The sequence below is a fragment of the Bison bison genome, unplaced genomic scaffold, assembly GCF_000754665.1.
Source record: "Bison bison bison isolate TAMUID 2011002044 unplaced genomic scaffold, Bison_UMD1.0 scf7180017864034, whole genome shotgun sequence".
Classification (NCBI taxonomy): Eukaryota; Metazoa; Chordata; class Mammalia; order Artiodactyla; family Bovidae; genus Bison; species Bison bison.
In genome coordinates this window covers 5716127-5737186 of record NW_011494606.1, presented here as the reverse complement: position 1 = coordinate 5737186, position 21060 = coordinate 5716127, and the positions used below count along the sequence as shown (strand labels likewise).

Here is a 21060-nt window from a genome sequence, read left to right as displayed (position 1 = left end):
GGATCAGTCCTGGGTGTTCTTTGGAAGGACTGATGCTGAAGCTCAAACTCCAGTACTTTGGCCACCTCATGAGAAGAGCTGACTCACTGGAAAAGACTCTGATGCTGGGAAGGATTGGGGGCAGGAGGAGAAGGGGACGACAGAGGATGAGATGGTTGGATGGCATCACCGACTCGATGGACATGAGTTTGAGTGAACTCTGGGAGTTGGTGATGGACAGGGAGGCCTGGCATGCTGCGATTCATGGGGTCGCAAAGAGTTGGACACGACTGAGCGACTGAACTGAACTGAACTGTACCTTGGAAATGTCAAGCTAATCACATCACTACCAGGCTTAAACACGTCAATAACTTTCTGCTGCTCTTAACATAATGATAAGACTCTAAGGCCCTGCAGGATTTAGCACCTTCCTACTTCTCTACAGACTTCACACCATTCTCTATGCTTTGTCTAACCCTCAGGCCACTAGACCTTTACAAAGCCTCTTCTCTGACTGCTCATCCCTTTCAGATCTCAACTGTCAAATCAGAAAAATCTCCCCCAATTTTCCTAAATTAAATCCTCTATAAGCATTCAAAATGTCAAGTAGTAGTTTCATAGCACTTACCCAGGCCCCAATATGAGGTTCTATTTGTGTCATTATTTGATAAATGTTTGTCTCCCCTTGGAGACTGTAGCTCTAAAAGGGCAATGATAAGGTGGGTCTCTGTTCTCCTCTACTGTATCCCCAGAGCTGGTGTTGGAGAAATAGTTCCTCATCTCGGCCCTCCCAACTTGAACTAGCAGAAAACCTGGGCAGCTCTACAGCCCCAAAGGCGAGCACACCTCCCAATGCCTACTTCAAATATGGCCAAGAGGGAAATGGACAGGAAAGGGACTCTTGGAGGGCAAGGCTGGAACCCTGGAGGAGAGAACAAAGTGTTGGTCCCAGAGAGGAGAACTGAAGTGACCAAACTGATCTTTCTCATTTCACTGCCAGAACAAGTAGCCCAAGAATCCTCACTATCCAAATCCATGTTTCCGGAATTCAGATACTGAGAGTCACTTTTCGTGAGTTCAGGTCATGGGTGGTGTAATGCTTTATCCCAATCTATCAGATTCCTGAGTTTTGGATAACAAACATGAGAGTTCATGAAAGAAAGATATCTCAAAAAGTTATCTGAATCTGTTCAGTTCCTGAATTTGGACAGGGAGAGTTCTGATGGCAATGATACTTGACAAGTGTAATTTCCATCTAGCAGGATTAATAACTGCAATGGACCACTAAAAAAAAACCAAAATAATAAAAAATAATTGTTGAATGGAGGAATGAAGAATTTCAAAATTTCCCCAAAACTATACAACTACTAGAGCCAGACGATTTCCGAAGTCTCGCCAATTCTGTTTCCAAGACAACAAGTACATAAAAACAAAACACAGTTATCAATCACAGATCTTCAAAACTGGAAGGCAGTTTAAGGTCATACTGAAGTTTCTTTGGTTTTTAAGTAAAAATAGAAGATATATTTTTCATTTTCACCAAGAACATGATTGAAGAACGTATTCACTGTTGCTCCACTACCTTCTGCCATTTTTAAGGCAAGTTTGTAATTCCATCTTCTCAAAACTATTTATCTTTTTTAGAAAAGAACAGTTCTAGGTGCCTTTTATAGTCTTCCAGAGAATGGAGATGTTTTTTCCATTAAGAGAATTTTGTACAGACCAAAATAAACGGAAATCCCAAGGTGCAATGTCTGGTGGATGAATCAGAACTTCCCAGCCAAGCTGTAACAGTTTTTGCCTGATTATCAAAGAAATATATGATACCAGAAAAACAAAACAACCCAATCAAAAAGTGGGCAAAGACCTAAACAGACATTTCTCCAAAGAAGACATACAGATAGCTAATAAAAACATGAAAAAATGCTCAACATTGCTCATTATTAGAGAAATGAAAATCAAAACTACAATGAGGTATCACCTCACACCGGTCAGAATGGCCATCATCAAAAATCCACAAATGATAAACGCTGGAGAGGGTGTGGAGAAAAGGGAACCCTCTTGCTCTACTGGTGGGAAAGTAAACTGATACAGCCACTACGGAAAATATGATTCCTCAAAAAACTGGGAGTAGAACTGACATAGGACCCAGCAACCCCACTACTTGGCATATACTCTGAGGAAATCAAAACTGAAAAAGGCACACGTACCCCAATGTCCTCTGCAGCACTACTTCCAAGAATTGGGACACGGAAGCAACTTAGATGTCCATCGACTGATGAATGGATAAAAGAAACAGTGATACATATATACGATGGAATATTACTCAGCCATTAAAAGGGACACATCTGAGTCAGTTCTAATGAAGTGGACCAATCTAGAGCCTATTATACATAATGAAGTCAGAAACAGGAAAACAAATATAGTATATAATGCATATATATATAGAATCTAGAAAGATGGTAGTAATGTACCTATCTGCAGGGCAGCAGTGGAGATGCAGACATAGAGAAAAAACTTATGGACAAGGAGGGGAGCAAGAAGGAGAGGGTGGGATGAATTGAGAGAGAAACATGGAGGCATATATACTACCATATGTAAAATAGATAACCAATAGGACTTTGTTTCATGACTCAGAGAACTCAAACTGGGGCTCTGCAACATCCTAGAGGGGTGGGAGGTGAGAGCGAGGCTCAAGAGGGAGGGGACTTACGTATATCTATGGCTGATCATGTTGATGTATGGCAGAGGCCAACACAATATTGTGAACAATTACCCTTCAATTAAAAATAAGTGAATTTTAAACAAATAAATATTTTTAAAAGAAAGAAAAGAAACATATGGTCTTGCATTCTATTTGTTTTCTGTTAACTAATTCCAGATGCTTTCTGTTAAGTGCTTTCAGCTGGTCTAATATGGACACTGGCAGATTTCATTTTCTTGAGCTCCAGAATCACTGTGGATGGTGACTGCAGGCATGAAATTGAAAGACGCTTGCTCCCTGGTAGAAAAACTATGACAAACCTAGACAGAGTATTAAATCACTTTGCCAACAAAGGTCCATATAGTCAAAGCTATGGTTTTTCCAGCCGTCAGGTACGGACCTGAGAGTTGGACCGTAAAGAAGGCTGAGCACTGAAGAATTGATGCCTTTGAACTGCGGTGCTGGAGAAGATTCTTGAGAGTCCCTTGGACTGCAAGGAGGTCAAACCAGTCAATCCTAAAGGAATGTACCCTGAATATTCATTGGATGGACTGATGCTGAAACTAATAATTTGGCCATCTGATGCAAAGAGCCAACTCATTGGAAAAGACCCTGATGCTGGGAAAGATTGAGGGCAAGAGGAGAAGGGGCAACAAAGGATGAGATGGTTGGATGGCGTCACTGACTTAATAGACATAAGTCTGAGCAAACTCGGGGAGATACTGAAGGACAGGGAAGCCAGTTGTGCCGCAGTCCATCATGTCACAAAGAGTAGGATAACACTTAGTGAGTGAACAACAAATTGGGACCAGTATTTGTTGGAATCAATCCTTTGGTTTTCCAGAAAGAGCTTATAAGAGACGACTTCCTTCCAATCCCACCATATACACAACATCCCCTTCTTGGGATGAAGACAGGCCTTTGGTGCGGTTCATGGTTCACTTCCCTTGCCCCAGGATCTCTTCCATTCCACATTATTGTAGTGTATCCATTTTTAATCACCCATAACAAATTGTTTTAAAAATGGAAGTTTTTTGTTACATTTAAGTTAGGAATTGCATGCAAAACTAAGGTCAAGAAGGTTTTTATCACTTATGTGGAACCCAAATATCAAAGCGATGAACAGAACCAAGCTGGTGCAAATGACTTTCCATGCCTGATTTGGATATCTTGAGTATGTCAGCTATCTCCCATGTAGTATAACGTTGATTGTTCTCAATGTCTCAATTTATTCACTGGTCTACCAGACCATGGAGCATCATCCAGCGAGAAATCTCCAGCATGAAACTGTGTAAACCACTTTTAACACTTTTGCTCAGCCACAGCACCTTCTCCATACACTGTACAAATCTTTTTTTGTTTCAGTTGCATTTTTACCTTTCTTAATAAAGCATAATATGCCAAAAATGCTTTTTTCTTCCATCTTCAATATTAAAATGGCTACACAAAAATTCACCAATTTTGATAAGTTTTTTTTTTAATGCATGCTGATATGACAGCTGTCACAATACAATCTAACAAATTTGTTTTCAATGAAGTTAAAGACAACTAAGTGCTATTAGAGCCATTATACAACAACAACAACAACAAAAAACTTTTTGGCGAACCTAAAATAATCTAGTTTTATATCATCAAAAAGTATACTTAGCCCCATTCTGCTTAAGCCTCCTGGAAAGAAATGTGGTTCACATCTTTGAAGCCAAAATGGAGCTATGAATGAGGTAACAAGGCCACAAACTATATTAAGTATAATTGGAGAAGGAAATGACAACCCACTCCGGTGTTCTTGACTGGAGAATCCCAGGGACGGGGGAGCCTGGTGGGCTGCCGTCTCTGGGGTCGCACAGAGCGACCTAGAGGACTTCCTCCTCTAGGCCTCAGAATCGCAGAGGAGTGAAGGCAACAAAGAAATTTAATATATAAATTCATTCCCACAGTCTTAGGTGTCCAACGTCCAACTTTTAAGTTATCAAAACAGAAGACCTTGCCAGAAATCCTACCAAACTGACCCCATGGTCTTCTTTGCTACCCAGGCTTAAAACCACAAAACTTCCCATCCTATCCCTCTTCTCCAATCTCCCCTCTTCCGTGCTTCCTTGTCTATCCTCTCTTTCAACCGTATTCATTCAACATTCACAGGGCGACTCCTGAGTTTAGAAATCGCGATACAGAAGCCAGAGATGTAAAAGATGTATCTGACACACGTTCCCTTCCACTAAAAGGTTTGGTTTAGTGAGTGGCAGACCCGAACGTAAACGAAGTAAAAGCGGCAGCTCTGATCCCCACCGACCTCCTCTCTGCACAGGTCGTGGCCGGTCAGGCCTCCCTTCCCTGCAGTCCTAAATCAGCCCACGTCCGTCTAAGTCATGTCCGCCTGCTTCCTCTCTCCCTCCTTACGACTGCCCAGCATGCCCGCTCCCCCGCCTGACTACCTGGACCATCTCTCCCCTCCGTAATTTCACTCGCCCCTCAGCCCGCTCTCACCTCGCTCCGGACGCTGCCGCCAACAGCGCAGAGTTCCGCGCGGCAGAAAACCACGTTTCTCTCGAACTCCCGCGAGAAGATTCCTTGGCGTTCGGCGCCAAATCTGCGCACACCCTGGGCGGTGCCTACCAGACCCACCTCTCCCAGGTCCCGCCCACCCATGTCTAGCCAACCTTTCCCAGGTCCAGCCCATCGCACTACTGCCCTCCGCACCGCATCCGCCTTCCTGAATTCCTCCGAGAAGTTTACCTCCTTGCTCCTGTGATGTTCGTGTTGCGTATGCTCTATGCACTTTAGACTTTGGAAATAGATCTCAGGTTTTTTAGAAAACTGGATTGTGGATGGAGTATTAAGGATAGAGGCAAACAGAATTTGCTAAGAAGCTACCGATTCTTCAGATTTACTAACAGAAATCCTTCAACATGAATTCTCAGGTGGCTCAGTGGTAAGGAAGCCGCCTACCACGGGATCCCTTGGAGGAGGAAATAACAACCCACTCCCCTATTCTTGCCTGGAAAATCCCATGGACACAGGAGCCTGCCTGGCTACAGTCTATATGGTGGCAAAGGATAGAACACCACTGAGCCACTGAGCATGCACCATGTGAATGTAACTACCACAGTTGTAAGGCACTGACATATTAATGTCTGACTGTCCTATTTCACGTGGGAGAAATACTAGAAATACATTTTCCTTAGAAATTGCACCAGATGTGTAAAAAAATACATAGCTTTCACATAGGCCATGTCATTAAAACTTTTAGAATAGTTTGTTGTTTTTAAAAGTGAATAGTGTTGAAAACACATGAGGCCATCAGTTAGAGGCAGCTGCACATGGAATTGGAAACTCTGGCTTCAGTGTGGTTGGGTTTCTCCAGTATTACCTCAAAGGGCAGGGAGACCTTGTCTACATGCTGAAGAAGCTTGACCCTGTGGAACAACAGACCTGCTCAGCCCATCCTGCTCGGTTCTCCCCAAACAAATACTTTGACACCGCATCACGATCAAGGAACCCTTCGGGACTTCCCTGGTGGTCCAGTGTCTAGGACTCCATGGTCCCATGGCAGAGGGCCCGGGGTTCGATCCCTGGTTGCGGAACTAGATCCCACGTGCTGCAACTAAGACTTGGTACAGTCAAATAAATAAATAAATATTAAAAAAAAAAAAAAAAAACAGATAAGGAAAGAAACATTCATTGGACTTCACTGGTGGTTCAGTGTTAAGAATCCGCCTTGCAATGCAGGGGACTTGGATTTGATCCCTGGTAGGGAAACTAAGATCCCACACGCAAGTAAGCCTGAGTGCCGCAACTAATGAAGCCGAGCATCACAACAAGAGACTCTTTGCTCCACAACAAAAGATCCCACATGCCGCAACTAAGACCCAGTGCGGCCAAATAAATACACAGAAAAGAAATGCTTCAAGGTGCTCAGGACCCAGCAACCATGTCCCATCCTCTGAGAATCTATTAAAATTTTATGTCTCTTCAGCTGCCTGCTAGCCTTCAAGAGACTTTCTGAAACCAGACTCTCCAATCTGTGAGCCCTGAGGCCTTTCTATGACCCTTGCTCCCCTTTAAAGGGAAGATGTTTGAGTCTTCTTTTCATACTTTGAATCATTCCCACGTTATTAAAATGCTTTGAAAGAGCTAGGGGGAAAATGGAGTGTTAAAGAAAAAGTAGACTATTAAAGAACAAAGATTGAGTGTAGAGCGTAAAAGCTTTTCTGGCAAGCTGGGAACCCAGTCCAGAGGTGAGGTTTGAAAGAAGAGAAATGAGAAAAATATTTTAAAACAAAGACCATGAACTATTTCTAAATCACATTTAAAAAGCCAAGTCTCTGTGTCTTATCAGTTGGCTGGAGTTATCTGGGCTTTATGTACTAGAGTGGTTGGTAGTAGTGGTCTGCTGTGTACTTGAGGACTCCAGTTCAAGACTGCGGCATCTATTTTCCCCTGTCATGTACATAACATGCCCAAGTTGGGATCATATCACCCAGTCAGGTCTGCATCAGCATGAATAATCAAGGTGACCAGCCCAGTTCTATTTCAGTCGCTCAGTTGTGTCCGACTCTGCAACCCCATGAACCACAGCACACCAGACCTCCCTGCCCATCACCAACTCCCGGAGTTCACCCAAACTCATGTCCATTGAGTCAGTGATGCCATCCAACCATCTCATCCTCTGTCATCCACTTCGCCTCCCACCTTCAATCTTTCCCAGCATCAGGGTCTTTTCAAATGAGTCAGCTCTCCGCATCAGGTGGCCAAAGTATTGGAGTTTCAGCCTCAGCATCAGTCCCTCCAATGAACACCCAGGACTGATCTCCTTTAGAATGGACTGGTTGGATCTCCTTGCAGTCCAAGGGACTCTCAAGAGTCTTCTCCAACAGCACAGTTCAAAAGCATCAATTCTTCGATGCTCAGCTTTCTTCACAGTCCAACTCTCACATCCATACATGACCACAGGAAAAACCATAGCCTTGACCAGATGGACCTTTGTTGGCAAAGTAATGTCTCTGCTTTTGAATATGCTATCTAGGTTGATCATAACTTTCCTTCCAAGGAGCAAGCGTCTTTTAATTTCATGGCTGCAGTCACCATCTGCAGTGATTTTGGAGCCCAGAAAAATAACGTCCGCCACTGTTTCCACTGTTTCCCCAGCCCAGGGATTATTAATTAGGATTTGGCCAGCTACAAATAACAGGGGGAAAAAGCTAACGTAAATGAAATAAACTAAAATAACAATAAACAAGGTAGAAAGTTTGTCTCTCATGTACAAGAAGTTGAGAGGTAGTAAGTTCGTTGTTGGTAAGATCCTATCTTCTTGCTTTACCACAAAAGAATTCCATTCTCAAGTTCACCTCCTCTTCTGAAATGTCTTCTACAGCTCCACTGCATTCCAATCAGCGGGGAGGAGGAAAGAGAAAAGGGCATGACTCAACATTTCTAAGAACATTTCCCAGAAGTTGCATACAACAACTGTGGTTACATCCAGAACGTAAACCCATGGCCACACACAGCTGCAAAAGAAACTGGGGATATAGTCTTTATTCTTGGTGACCATGGCCCAGTAAAAACTCAGGGTTTCCATTACTGTGGAAGAAGGGGTGAAAAGATGTTGGGGGGAAATTAGTATACTGCCACAAATAATAAAATAGAAAAAAATAAGCTAGTGCTTTTATTTTTCAAATCTGGAAAATTAGAGTGTTCCCAAAAATATTAAGAATATAAATAGCTAGTACTTTCACAATAAGTCATGTAAGCAATTTCAGCACGAGAAACCTATTACATCACTGTATTAGACCTTTGGGAATTTTTCCTGCCTGGACTTTATGGCTTCCCTGGTAGCTCAGATGGCAAAGAATCTGCCTGCAACGTGGGAGACTTGTATTTTATCCCTGGGTTGGGAACACTCCCTGGAGAAGGGAATGGCTACCTACTCCAGTATTCTTGCCTGGAGAATTCCATGGACAGAGGAACAACTAACATATTCATTCACATCATCCTCAAAGCATAACATCAGCTCCACCAAGAGCTAAAAGTCTGACCACCGTCAAATCACTTCATTGCTTTGTTTGCTCCTTTGTAAGACAAAAGGTGTAGATTAGCTGATTCCAAAGGTATTGTTTTAATGCAAGATACTGAAGAGTAATAAATCAACAGGTATTTATTGAGTCTTATGTGTTTTAGGTAATAAGCCAAATTGGTAAGATAACCTTCAAAACATACTTTCTATATTTGGCAGCAAAAAACTCATCTTCTCAGGGTCCCACACAATTAGATATATCTTGTATACCCCAGCTCCGCAACTAAATAGGCTTCAGGTCAGAATAGGGTGACGTGAAGATGGAGGCACTGCTTGCAGCCCATTCTGGAAAAAAAAAGAAACCAGCTTCCAAGGGCAGCGAGGCTAGAGGTGCCAGTAGTCACGTGTCCAGTGTCAGGGGTGAGAGGGCAAGTCCACTTTTGCCCAGTGGTGGCACCAGTAGAGTCTGCACTAGAGCAGGAGACCAGCACAGTTTTGACATCAGCCTGTCAGCTGCCAAACCTCATTTCCTGACCACTCAGAGATGCTAGGAGCCATCCGTATCCTTTAATACATTTCTTTTCTGTTTAAACTACTAATAATGAGTCAGACTTCAACAGTATATAAACCATAAACTTCCAGATGTTCAACTTGGATTTAGAAAAGCCAGAAGAACCAGAGATCAAGTTGCCAACATCTGTTGGATCATCAAAAAAGCAAGAGAAAACATCTAGAAAAACATCTACTTCTGCTTTGTTGACTATGCCAAAGCCTTTGACTGTATAGATCACAACAAACTGTGGAAAATTCTTCAAGAGATGGGAATACCAGACCACCTGACCTGCCTCTTGAGAAATCTGTATGCAGGTCAGGAAGCAACCGTTAGAACTGGACATTGGAACAACGGACTGGTTCCAAATCTGGGAAAGGAGTATGTCATGGCTGTGTATTGTCACCCTGCTTATTTAACTTATATGCAGAGTACATCATGTGAAACGCTGGGCTGGATGGGGCACAAGCTGGAATCAAGATTGCCAGGAGAAATATCAATAACCTCAGATATGCAAATAATACCACCCTTATGACAGAAAGTGAAGAAGAACTGAAGAGCCTCGTGATGAAAGTGAAAGAGGAGAGTGAAAAAGCTGGCTTAAAACTCAACATTCAGAAAACTAAGATCATGGCATCCAGTCCCACCACTTCATGGCAAATAGATAGGGAAACAATGGAAACAGTGACAGATTTTATTTTGGGGGGCTCCAAAATCACTGCAGATGGTGACTGCAGCCATGAAATTAAAAGACACTTGCTCCTTGGAAGAAAAGTTATGACCAACTTAATAGACAGCTTATTAAAAAGCAGAGACATTACTTTGCCAACAAAGTCCATCTAGTCAAAGCTTTGGTTTTCCCAGTAGTCATGTATGGATGTGAGAGTTGGACCATAAAGAAAGCTGAGTGCCAAAGAATTGATGCTTTTGAACTGTGGTGTTGGAGAAGACTCTTGAGAGTCTCTTGGACAGCAATAAGATCCAACCAGTCCATCCTAAAGGAAATCAGTCCTGAATATTTATTGGAAGGACTTATGCTGAAGTTGAAACTCCAATACTTTGGCCACCTGATGAGAAGAACTGACTCATTGGAAAAGACCCTGATGCTGGGAAAGATTGGAGGTGGGAGGAAAGGGGACAACAGAGGATGAGATGGTTGAATGGCATCACCAACTCGATGGAAATGAGTTTGAGTAAGCTCCAGGTATTGGTGATGGACAGGGAAGCCTGGTGTCCTGCAGTCCATGGGGTCACAAAGAGTCGGACACAACTGAGCTACTGAACTGAACTGAGACGAGGTTCTGTTATTTGCAGTGAAGAATCTTAATATACATGGACCGATTATAAATGACAGAAGAAAAAATGTGGTTAAATGCTGATTTGCTTAATCCAAAAGTTAAGTGCTAAATAAAGATGAACAAGAGCTGGAGAAGTTGATGAAGACTTCTGGAAAGACCTGGACCTTGACCAGAGTCTTGGAATTAGGTAGGATTTGGATAGATGTATGGGAAGGTGCCCTAAAATAAGAGAAATAACAGAAGCATAAAAAATGTTGAAAAGAAAGTGTTAGTTACTCAGTGTTATCTGACTCTTTGTAACACCATGGACTATAGCCCCCCAGGCTCCACTGTCCATGGAATTCTCCAGGCAAGAATACTGCAGTGGATTGCCATTCCCTTCTCCAGGGGATCTTCCCAACCCAGGGATTGAACCCATGGTCTCCCACATTGCAGGCAGATTCTTTACCATCTGATCCATAAGGGAAGCCCCCTCCCTCGCCCCCACTCCCGCAAAAAAAAAAAAAAAAAAAAAATGTTGGGGAAATAAAGGCGGGATAGCTATATTAAATGGAGAGATCTCATCATAATTTTTTTTCATAGCTCCTAAAAGGTTTTAAATATTATTTTTACATTATATTTGATACCTACAGAATAACTACAATACAGGAGACCCAGGTTCGATCCCTGGGTTGGGAAGATCCCCTGGAGAAGGAAATGGCAACCCACTCTTGTATTCTTGCCTGGAAAATCCCATGGACAGAGGAGCCTGGCAGGACCCCCCACGGGGTCACAAAGAGTCGGACACGACTGAGTGACTTCACTTGACACTTGACAGAATAATATATAATGTTTATGTATATTACAAAGCACAATAATAGAATATACAAATCTGTGACCATACCTTCCAATCTAAGAACTAGCCAACATCTTATTGTTGTTGTTATTCAGTCATCTAGTCATGTCTGATTCTCTGTGACCCCACGGACTGCAGCACACCAGGCCTTCCTGTCCCTCACCTTCTCCCAGAGTTTGCCCAAGTTCACGTTCATTGCATTAGTGATGCCGTCCAGCCACCTCAGCCTCTGATGCCCTCGTCTCCTTCTCCCCTCCGTCTTTCCCAGCATCAAGGACTTTTCCAATGAGTCATCTGTTCACATCAGATGACCAAAATACTGGAGCTTAAGTTTCAGCATCAGTCCCTCCAGTGAATATTCAGGGCTGATCTCCCCTAAGATTGACTGGTTTGATCTTGCTGTCCAAGGGCCTTTCAGGAGTCTTCTCCAGCACCACAGTTCGAAGGCATCAATTCTTTGGCAGTCTGCCTTCTTTACTGTCCACCTCTCACAACCATCGAGACCACTGGGGCGACCATAGCCTGGACCATCCGGATCTTTTTTGCCAGGGTAATGTCTCTGCTTTTCAACACACTGTCTAGGTTTGCCATCACTTTCCTGCCAAGAAGCAGTCATCTTCTGAGTTCATGGCTGCTAGTCACCGTCCACAGGGATTTTGGAGCCCAAGAAGAAGAAATCTGTCACTACTTCCATTTTTCTCCTTCTATTTGCCATGCATATCAACATCTTATATCTTTTTATCCCTTCTCTGATCCTCCTTCCTCCTGAGATCACCATTATCTTGAATTTTGCATCTATCATTCCTTTTAAAAATAGTTTTTGTATATAGTTATAGGCCTGAACAATATAAGCAATATGTTGTTCAATATTGCCTGTTTTGAGTTTTATAAAAAATTATATCAAACTGTAGGCAGTCTGCTCGGGCTTACTATCCTAATTTCATATTTTGTCCAGTGATTCTTCTGGGTTGTTTCACACAGCTGTAGTTTAGAAAATTTTTACTGCTCTATATGATTCTTTACTGAATGTATAACAATTTATTTAACTATTCTCTTATTGGTAAACATTTGAAATGGTGTGAGGTTTTTTGCAACTCTGAACAGAACAGTGCTATTTAGATTCTTATATATGTATTTTATATATGCATTCTTAGATATGTATTGTTACATATGTATTTTTATATGTATCAAATGAACAAAGACCTTGAGCAGACATGTGGAAGGGCTAGCCTTTGAGATTTTAATTTTTTTTTTTTGCCCCACTGCACAGCATGCAGGATCTTAGTTCCCCCACCAGGACTGAACCCATGCCCCCTGCATTGGAAGCATGGACTCTTAATCACTGGACCACCAGGAAAGTCTCAGAAGGAGATAGCCTTTGAGGCAACACTTCTCTCTACTCTGATATGCAGGATGAAGCATTTTGATATAGGTGTGTTATTAGGTTTTTGATAGGAAGTTAAGGATCAGAGAAGGTGATAAAGTCACTCCATGGCTGAAGTTTTCCTAGGTAAGTGCAATGGAAGGAAAAGGGGACAAGAGATTTGAAGTATTTGCAGGAAGTGATGAACCTTAAGGTCTGAACTGGATGGAGTAATGACCGAAGGAGACTGAGTGGAGGTGGGGACTTGAATGAAGTAGCGCTCTGGGTGGGGCCTATGGTTTGCTTCCAGGAGGGCACTCGAGCAAGTAAGCCTGAGACAGCAGACAGAGAGGCCCCAGGCTAGGCATCTACAACTGGGTTTCTGTTTACATTTCTTGGGATAAGTAAAAGAGGGCCTTCAGGCTGGACACTTACAACTGGCCTCCTGTATGCATTTATTGAAACGGGTAATAGGTGGGTTCCAGGTTAGATATTTACAACCAGCCTCCTGTTTGCTCTCTGAAATGGAATTAACAACTGAAACAGGGTAAATAGCCAGGCTTTGTCTCCTGTGGACTCAAGATAACAGTCATGGTAGTAACAGAGAGAGGCTAAACCTTGTTTGAGTAAAGGATCAGGAGGTCATATATTTTCCATCCTGGGAGCAAGGGAGACATTTCACATGTTCAGAAAGGCTCCCTGAGGGTCAAAAGGGGAGGGCACTGCCCCATAATATTTGATGCTAATATGCGATCCCATAGGCCTCTGGGCTGAAATCTACCTTGAGAAAATGTTGCCCGCACATGTCAGGGAGGGTCCTAGGACAGGTCAGGTGTGGAAAAAGAAATCAGACAATTGGCCAAAGGGAAGATAAAGACCCAGAAGAACTGCCTTATATAAATGACTTAATTGCCTCTTTACTGCACTCCTCCTCACTTGGGAGGATGCCACAGCCTTTCTCTCTGGGTGTACATGTCTGCCTTGCTTCTGTCTTAACTAGATAAATTGTTTCTTTGGGTGCTTTCCCACTTGTTGTGGTATGTCTCTAACGATAAACTTTGCACCTGCATTTTCAGTTTTTGCCTCCTTGAGAAATGCATGTTTCACTGGGGACAAAGATCCCAGGAAAAAAATAGCTCCTTGTCTCTCTCCTTTGCTGATCTGATGGCTAGGATTCCCAGCTTTCATCCAGGCTACCCAGATTCAATTCCTGGGCAGGGATTTAAGATCTCTTCACGTCACTGATCAGATCATGTCCATTTTGGTCAAAGGATAGAGTGTTTTAAATTTGTAATATTGGAGGTTGTACCATGCAAAGGTCCAGGATATCAATTGAGGTCACCTTACTCCTCAAAGGTCAAGTTCGACAAACTCAAATACCCATCACTTCACTTTCTGTGGAAGTTAAGGCCCTTCCCAAAATTTTTGTAAATCCCAGTGAGAACAAGGTCCCCAGGGTCATCTGGGACTCTGAACTCCTGAATCTCACATGTTATTTCTGTTCTGAATTGTTTCAGTTTAGGCCCTTTCTACAGTTATAACAGTAAAAGTCACTCATTCAATAGATGTGCCCCACTTTGTGGGATTCTTAGAAAAGGGTTACATCGTATCTGGCAAAGCTTTTATCTCCGTGCCCCTCTCTCCACTTTTCTCTCTCCTTCCCATCTCCTCTGTTATGGAGAACATGCTTCCATTTTCTTAAGCTTGGCACCAATCGACACCCTCAGGATAGGGATAGGAGGCAGTATCTATGGGTGTTCATCAACTTCAAGCACTTATTAAAATACAGTATGCTTCCCAGCAAGAATGCTTCTTTCCCTAAGAGGACTTTAGTGCTATCGATTAAGGTAGTAAAATGTTCTTCACCTCCATTCAAACAGAATTTCATGGAAAAGAAGAGTGATAAGAAAATGTACTCCAGGTGTGGTGGACTAGAAGCAAGTCATCTTACAGACTGAGACCAGCAATGTTTGACTTTCACATCTCATATTTTTAAAATTATTTCTTCTGTGTTCTCAATAGTAAGGTATTTTGCACTTCTGAAAAATATTTGAAAAAAAGAAAAATGTTTTAGATTACTTTTGACACTTTCATAATTTTAAAATGTTTTAGGTTAAAATGCTTTAAAAAGCACTTTCACCAGGTGAGGGAGCTGGGGAGCTCTTTCTTAAGTGTTTTCATGGCCCAGGAGTATATTTTGAAGACTCAAGGCTTAAGAGATGTTATTCAAAATATGAAAGAAAATTTTCCTGAGGGCATTTGAATGGCAAAAGTTTCCCAGATAGAATACCAAAAAAACCCCAACTTCATCAAAATGAAAAACTTTCACTCTTAAAAAAAAAAATGAAAAGACAAACCTCAGGCAAGGAGAATGTGAAAGTGTAAAAATGTTAGTTGTTCGGTCGTGTACAACTCTTTGCAACCCCATGGAATGTAGGCCACTAGGCTCCTCTGTCCATGGAATTCTCCAAGCAAGAATACTGGAGTGGGTTGCCATTCTCTTCTCCAGGGGATCTTCCCTATTCAGGGATCATACCTGCATCTCCTGCATTGCAGGCAGATTCTTTACCACCTGAGCCACCAGGGAAGCTACAAATCACATATTTGACAAAGGATTTTTATCTAAAATACATAAAGAACTTTTTAAAAAGCAAACCTCAATAATAAGACAAACAACCCATTTCAAACTGGGCAAAAGATTTAAATATTCACATCACCAACAACATTTGATATATATGGATATCAAATAAACATATAAAAAATGCTCAAAATCATTAGTCAGTGTGTGTATGCCCAGTCGCTCAGTCGACTCTGCTAGTGGGTTGACATTTCCTTCTCCAGGAGATCTTCCCAACCTAGGAATCAAACCCGCATCCCTTGTATCTCACTGCATTGGCAGGTGGATTCTTTACTACTGAGCCATCTGGGAAGCCCACATTAGTCAGTTGAAACGTATCAATTAAAACCACAATGAAGTACCAGTATGCATTCACTAGAATGACACATATTTTAAAAGACTAATCATACCAGATACTGGCAAAGATGTAGAATACCTGGAACTCCCCTATGTTGCTGATGGGATGTAAAATAGCTTTTTTAAAAAAAATCACTGTATTGTATTTTTGTTTATTAAAAAAATGTTTTAATCTGTGCCATACAGCTTGTGGGATCTTAGTTCCCCGACCAGAAATTGAACTAGGGCCCTCAGCAGTGAAAGCACAGATTTCCATCCACTGGACCACTAGGGAATTCCCTAAAATAGTTTAAACACTTTGGAAAATAGTTTTGAAATTTCTTTAAAAGTTCAACATACACCTACCATGTGACCCAGCCATTATACTCTTGGGTATCTAGAGAGAAATGAAAACATATACACATAACGACTTGTACATAGATGTTTATAGAAGCTTTATTTGTAATATCCATCAAAAGGTGAATGAATTAATTGTGATGTGTCAATTAAATGACTTACTACTTAGCAATCAATGAACTACTGACACACATAACTACAGGGGTAAACCTCAGCAAGTATGCTCAGTGAAAGAAGCCAGACAATCCCTCCTCAATAAAAAGCATATCAAGGAGTACATACCATACAATCCCATTAATATAAAATTCTAGTTATATACAGGATAGATAAAAAAAAGGTATAGCACAGGGAATTATATTCAATATCCTGGGATAAACCATAATGAAAAAAATACGCATAATTGAGTCACTGTTGAACAGTAGAAATTAAACACAACCTAGTAATTCAACTACAAAAGTGAAGAGTGTTAGTTGCTCAGTGGTGTCTGACTCTTTGCGACCCCAGGGACCATAGCCTGCAGGGCTCCTCTGTCCATGGGATTCTCCAGGCAAGACTACTAGAATGGGTAGCCATTTCCTTCTCCAGTGGATCTTCTTGATCCAGGGATCAAACCTGGGTCTCCTGCACTGCAAGCAGATTCTTTACTGTCTGAGCCACCAGGGAAGCCCCTTCGATAAAATGAAAATAAATAAATTTAAAAAAATGAAAATTATAGTAGGGGCAATGGGCAGGTGCAGAGGGGCAGGATTCTGAAGGGGCACAAGGAAACTGCTGGGAGGTGGCGGGTGTGTTTATTATCTTGATTGTGGTGACGGTTTGTCCACATATGTCAAAATCGTTCAAATGTTATCCTTTCCGCGTATGCCACCTATCATATGATTATGTCTCAATAGATCTGTAAAAAAAAAATCTTAAAGTATAAAAAATGTTTTAAACATATAGAAGAAAATTCCCTCAATAGAATTTAAACCAATTTGAATGTATTTATTGAGTTCCCAGTTCTAAAGGGTATATAGCACTGAATTTGGGACCTGTTACCTTATAGAAGGGCTTCCCTGGTGGCTCAGATGGTAAAGAATGTCTTGCAATGCGGGAGACCTGGGTTCGATCCCTGGGCAGGGAAGATCCCCTGGAGGAGGGCATGGCAACCCACTCCAGCATTCTTGCCTGAAGAATCCCCATGGACAGTGAAGCGTGGTGGGCTACAGTCCATGGGGTCACGAAGAGTCGGACACAAGGAGCAACTAAGCACAGCCCAGCACCTTACAGAGAGTGAAGGGGTAATCAGTATTTTTCTTCATTTTTTTTTTTTGTATTTTAACACAAATAAAACCAAACAAAAAAAGGAAGTACCACAATTGTTAGAAGAGGAATAAGAAGGACCATGTGAATTAACTGATTATTTCATTTTATAATCAGTAGTCTTAATCCTTCAAAATAAGAATGCTTCTTTTTATTTATTTTTTTTTCCAATATTGTCTCTAATTCTACCCTGTGTCTAAAAGCACACACCACAAGAATCCAAACACCACAAGAAGAACAAGACAACAGTCTTTGAATGCAACATAAAATTCAGAAAAGCACAGCAAACATGAAACATTGAAAAGCTGAACTACATTTCTTTTGTTTGTTAGGATTACAATTTTAATTACATTTGTGTACATAGAATAAGACTGTTCACATAATACAGGGAGCAGCTACTAACACTGGTCCATTGGTATAGCATTTGATGGAGGTTACTGTTTATTGGTTATTCAGCGATTGTAGATTTCAGGGGCATCTAATTGATTTCTTCATTAGATTACACCTCTTAACAGTCTGGAACCTGACTGACTTTCTTGCTGTGACAATACTGGTGGAAAAGTACATAGATTGGCTTAGCTCTTGGTAAAAACTGCAGATTAATTTTAACAAACATTCCTAAATGAATCAACTCATAAAGATTGGGTTTTAGAATTTGGTCAGGCGTCTGCTGTCTTTGACGATTTTTTTTTTTTTCCCCAAATCCTGGCATTTGCCTTATTGCCTCTAAAGTGAATACTGGCTCACAGCTCCTTCAGGGATAAAGTCTGTAACTTTGCAAACAGGCAGTATTTCATTCCCAACCACCGTGGCAGCTAGAAATCCTATGGCAACTGGACCTCCCAGGGAGAGAGGCGCGCTCCTGATCACTCTACGGATCTGTATTCCAAGTGCAGTGACCACTCGGAGTCACTGCAGGTGTAATCTAATCCTTTGTGTCAAGTGAACACTTAAGTAAACTGGAGCTCATGTTAAGAAACTGATGTTTGGGACCAGACTGGCACACAACATAAATTGCATCCGTGAAAGTATGCACCTTCCTCTCAACTATTGCTTGAGTAAGTTAAATTCCCATATTAACAAATGGCTGAAAAGTGGTAAAGCTGGTACAAAAAAATCTCCATTTGTAAGAAGAAAACGAAACATTTTTTTAAAAATCTTCCTTCAGGATTCATTTGTCCTTCATTATTGTTCGTAATTGTTCAAAGCCAGCACAAAATTGCAGTATTCTTATTTCTCTTTAGTATTGCATGAATGAATAAAGCTTAAACTATTCCCTGAAAAAGTTACATAGTAGCTAAACTAACAAATACCTGGAAGACTTGAAAAAACAATTAAGGAATCAAATGGCTGTAACTGATTTAGATGGAAAAGCAATGATAAGAAGCAGCCGATGCAACGTTGCTTAAGCCATCTAATTAGAGGCTGCTCCCGTGGAATCTAATACTGCACTCAGTCAATTTGTGTGTGTTGCACTGTACTTTTAGGTACGTCGTTTCTGTCTCTTTGATTCCTTAGTCATTGGGGACATTATGGTTCACAAGAAGTTCACTGGTATCCATATTATAGATCTCCATCCTTTGGCAGGGCTGGCTTCCATAGCTCTCCAATTAGAGACCTCTTTTAAAAGTTCAGCAGCAGAAGGAAGGAAGGAAAGAAGGAAAAAAGGGAGGAGGAAAGGAAGGAAGTGAAAAAAGAAAGAAGGAAGAAGGGAGGGAGGGAAAGAAAAAGAAAGGAAGGAAAATCTTCTTACAACTAGAGAGATTAAAGTTTAAAAGAAAGTGGAAGAATAAGAACAGGAGGGACAAGGGATACAGGAGAAGGAAGGAAGGAAGGAAGAAGGAAGGAATGAAGGAGAGGAAGACTAGGGAAGGAGGAAAAAAAATAACGAGGAAAAGAAAGTGAGAAAAGAGACGGAGAAAAGATGAGATCAAGGTAGGAAGAAACTCATCAGGAAGATAGGGAGAAATCTGAAAGCTGCTTCATAGTCTTGCTGCTAAATCATGAGTGCAGTCTTTGTTGATTTTTGACGTTGTTAACTAAACTCTTAAGTTTCTTTGACATCACTCTTGGGTTTATTTTCCCTTTTTCAGCGTGCAGGATAGGATGGCCCCGGGAAGCCTTTAGTCAGACCTTGGCCTCCAGCATTTCCAAAAAAAGTTTGTGCATGGGGACTTTGCCTTCCAGTTTGATGTTGTAGAAATGCTGCACAGCCTTGGTGGAGGTCTGCCTCAGAAGCGGCAGCGTCATCAGCATCTTGCCAGCCCTGCGAGGGTCTTCCATGTGCTGGCCGGCCTCATAATCCTGCAGGGCCTCATGTAAGACATCCTGAAGCTTCTGAACAGCTTCGACATCTTCTATGTGCATGGAGTCTGAATTAGCGAGAGCTATCGCTTTGAGGGTGACAAATTCTTCTTTCTCCAGCTTCATGCTCTTGTATTTTTTTACCAGCTGCAGGATAGCATTATTTAGGTCAAGAAGGCCTGCTAATTTGGACTGGTCTTCATCCATTATATAATCGTCTGCATAGACAAGTTCATCCTCAAAGGAAAGAGATCGGTACACGACACCAAGGATCAAGATTTCCATCCAAGCACTTTGCAAAAGGCTCATCTGGTCCGCCAGGGCTTCTTTTTATGTTTACATTGCAAATGGCTAAAAGGCTTGAAGTAAAACAAAATGATTTCATGTGAAAAAAAGTACATATTTTTTTATTGCCTATGAGGACAGAAAAGTTATGAAAGGAAGTTTTGAGTGAAAGCCAATAAGTGGTTCTTTTTTTAAGAAGGTTTTGCCTGGGGACTTTCCTGGTGGTCCAGTGATTAATACTCTGTGCTTCCAACACAGGGGGCCTGGGTTCAATTCCTGGTTGGGGAAGTTCTGCATGGCATGAGGTGTAGCAAAAAAGAAAAGGGTAAAAAAAGAGGGCATTGTAGTATATTACAGATGGAGCTTTTCAGAAACTTGATAAAGATTTTTCCTTCTCTATAACAGGGCGATTCCATAGATAGTTTTACAAAGACTATAGAAAAATACATAAGGAGGACATATTCTTGGGTTTCAGTGAACCCTCAGGCAGGTAACCCATTGCTATGGAAAGAGCCTGGGCAGGTGAGACACTAGACCTGGCTATGGTGTAATATTCACCATTGATCTGTACTGTAACCCAAGCTTTTCTATAAAGCAGAAATCACACTGGATCGTGGTACTTAATCTATATGCCCTTAGACATTGTTTTCATACTGTTCATACTGTTCATGGGGTTCTCAAGGCAAGAATACTGAAGTGGTTTGCCATTCCCTTCTTCAGTGGACCACATTCTGTCAGACCTCTTCAACATGACCCATCTGTTTTGGGTGGCCCCACACAGCATGGCTTAGTTTCATTGAGTTAGACAAGGCTGTGGTCCGTGTGATTAGATTGACTAGTTTTCTGTGATTATGGTTTCAGTGTGTCTGCCCTCTGATGCCCTTTGGCAACACCTACCGTCTTACTTGGGTTTCTCTTACCTTGGACGTGGGGTATCTCTTCACGGCTGCTCCAGCAAAGCGCAGCTGCTGCTCCTTACCTTGGACGAAGGGTATCTCCTCACAGCCTCCCCTCCTGACCTTGAACGTGGAGTAGCTCCTCTCGGCCCTCCTGCGCCCATGCAGCCACCACTCCTTGGACATGGGGTAGTTCCTCCCCCATGTCCACACACCCCCATTCG

At 41.8% G+C, this 21060-nt stretch overlaps 1 protein-coding gene and 2 pseudogenes across 1 annotated transcript in view; 1 reads left to right on the top strand and 2 right to left on the bottom strand.

The window, feature by feature from the left end:
• TIPIN (TIMELESS interacting protein) overlaps positions 1-5237 on the bottom strand; it is a 16946-nt gene extending 11709 nt beyond the window's left edge. The window contains exon 1 of the mRNA XM_010834541.1: positions 5168-5237. The gene's annotated coding sequence lies outside the window, so the exon portion shown is untranslated. The remainder of the gene's footprint in view (positions 1-5167) is intronic.
• A 352-nt stretch (positions 5238-5589) lies between these two features.
• On the top strand, positions 5590-6627 carry LOC104984722 (annotated as a pseudogene).
• A 12695-nt stretch (positions 6628-19322) lies between these two features.
• LOC104984721 lies at positions 19323-20601 on the bottom strand (annotated as a pseudogene).
• Between the last annotated feature and the right edge of the window lie 459 nt (positions 20602-21060).